The sequence below is a fragment of the Engraulis encrasicolus genome, chromosome 10 (genome assembly GCF_034702125.1).
Source record: "Engraulis encrasicolus isolate BLACKSEA-1 chromosome 10, IST_EnEncr_1.0, whole genome shotgun sequence".
NCBI classification, from domain to species: domain Eukaryota; kingdom Metazoa; phylum Chordata; class Actinopteri; order Clupeiformes; family Engraulidae; genus Engraulis; species Engraulis encrasicolus.
The window spans coordinates 35,287,838-35,290,337 of NC_085866.1; the positions used below are offsets into that span (position 1 = coordinate 35,287,838).

General features: G+C 39.6%; 1 protein-coding gene across 1 annotated transcript in view; it reads left to right on the plus strand.

The window, feature by feature from the left end:
• plxna3 (plexin A3) overlaps positions 1-2,500 on the plus strand; it is a 234,280-nt gene that overhangs the window by 170,228 nt on the left and 61,552 nt on the right. The gene's annotated exons all lie outside the window — the stretch shown is intronic.

Consider the following 2,500-nt stretch of genomic DNA (forward strand, 5'->3'; position numbering starts at 1 on the left):
GTCAGGCTGCTGCTGCCACTGCCATTAGGCCTGGGCCGCCTCTGAGGATCACCACCTTTCCAGCTGAACACATTTTAAAAATTACACTCCTCCGTTATTGAATAATGCTAACGTACTTCTTTTTTCCCCTCCTCCTCCTCCTTCCTCTTCTTCCTTTATTCAATGAAATTAATAAAAAGTCATGGCCAGCATAGGAGAAACTGACAATGATCACCTCTTTCATTTTTATTACATGGTTTGTCTTTGTCCACGACCATTGGCGTAAATGTTAGTGTGCAGTGACGCATACATGATTTGAGAATGTAGTATGCTTATATGTTCACCCCCATCCTGTTCTGAATCTATTATGATTTAGCCTATGTATTAAAAATATTTCGCCTTTTTCTAATAGTGCCTTGAACATTTCATTTTTTTATTTCATCATCATCAAAAAACCCTTAACTCAGTACCAGCATATGGGAAATTCATGACGTCGTCACATCTTTCAAATGCAGTCACTTTCTAAAACGTTAGTTAGCGTACAGAGTGACACATGCGTATATGGCTTTAGAATGTAGTATGTGAACCCTACCTCCTACCAGTGCTTTACCCTGGTAATATAGTAGCCTTCTGTATGATATCCCCACTACCTCCCCTCCCCTATACGTTTATAACAAACGGTCATGTATGTGCTGTCATTATAGCTACCTAATAATTAATGGCTCCTAGTGGCCCTTTAATGGTGTCTGATTAGTGGCACTGTGCGGATTGAGCGGATCCCCATTCAATTAGGAAGTCAGCGCTAAATGCAATGGAGAGCTTACTGTGACCTTTTTTTGAAATAGCGCCTTGAACATTCCGATTGTCAGTTTTGCCCAAACACCTCTAACGTCATGAACAGCATATGACAAATCCATGACGATGAACTCTTTCATTTTCACGGTATTATTCATTTTGGTACACTAAGTACAATCGTTCTCTAAAATTGTTTATTGAGTGACACATGCAGTGTATGGCCTTGGAGTATGGTATCCTTATAGTGTATGTGGGTGGTTGACGTTTAAGGCCGTAACGCAAAAAAAAGAAAAAGTTTTTCAAATTCCTGAAAAAAATGATGGATAAAAATTGGAAAAAAATAGAAAAAAATAAAGCACTTAGTGGTCTGTGGAATTTCACCTTATTTTTGCCATTTTTGGGAAAATGTGTCCTGCATCAACACATAGCATAGGCATGTCACACCGCAGGAAAATGGAGTCACACCACAGGGAATTCACTGCATTATGGCCATTTTAATCCTTTTGTATACATGACTGACATCTGAGCTCATGCTAACTTGATAATGATATTGTGTTTAATCTTAATATGTGTTTTCATTAATAAAAAAACGTTTTTTCCTCCTATAAGAGCAGTCACACCACAGGACATCATAAAATGAACCTAAGCATTGCGTGACAGAAAGATTGCAATATAAAGACATATTAAGAGGTTAAGAGTCACCTTAAACTTCCACAGCACTCTCCAATAACTGAGGTACTGACTGGTTAGGAGCCAGTCTTTAAGACCCTTGTAGTTGGCCTTGCAGCTGCCCATTCACAAACATTGACATACATGTCACCCCACAGGACGCAATTTGTGTTACGAAATTGAACTTGTAGTTAATATTACTGTCTTGAGTTTTTTCCACATTCACATATCTTAATCTAAAGTTAAGATTTATGCAATCATGCCAAATGCTTCATACATTATTCAAAATGTTGTCGGTTAATTTATATATATATTATTATATATTGTTTAATTAATGTTACAGTCATACCGCAGGAAATTTGACATATAAACCTTTACATAAATCTTAACAAAAATGTTTCTTCTCATCTAAGACTAATATGAAACATAATGTACCACATCCTCTTTCATTGACATTTGTTTTTTAAAGGAAAATAACAGTTTTGTAGGTTTTTAACCAATGTTACGAAAAAACAAGGCGTCACGTCTCCCACCCATGTACACGCCCGCCCCCCATAACATACTAATGTAGTATTGTTGTATGGTACGTATGTACCCCCCCACTACCTCCCCTCCGCTCCCCCAAGGGCATTATAACATGCGGGGTCATATATGTTCTGTCATTATTATAGCTACCTAATAATTAATAGCTCCTTGTAGTGGCCCTTTAATGGGGTCTGATTAGCAGCACTGTACTTTAGAGCGGATCCCCTTGAATGGGGGAATCAGTGCTAAATGCTATGGAGAGCTCTGTCAGCCGCTTCAAGTGTTTGTCCTTGGCCACTAATGACTGGGTGTGATGAAACAGCGGGCCTGGGAGAGACAGAGAGAGAGAGAGAGGAAGAGAGAGAGGGAGAGAGAGAGAGAGAGGGAGAGGGAGAGGGAGAAAGAGAGAGAGAGAGGGACAGAGAGAGAGGGACAGAGAGAGAGGGACAGAGAGAGAGGGACAGAGAGAGAGGGACTGTTGAAAGAATGAAGTAGGAAAGGAAAGGCCTCTCTCTTCCTACTCTAGCTGTCC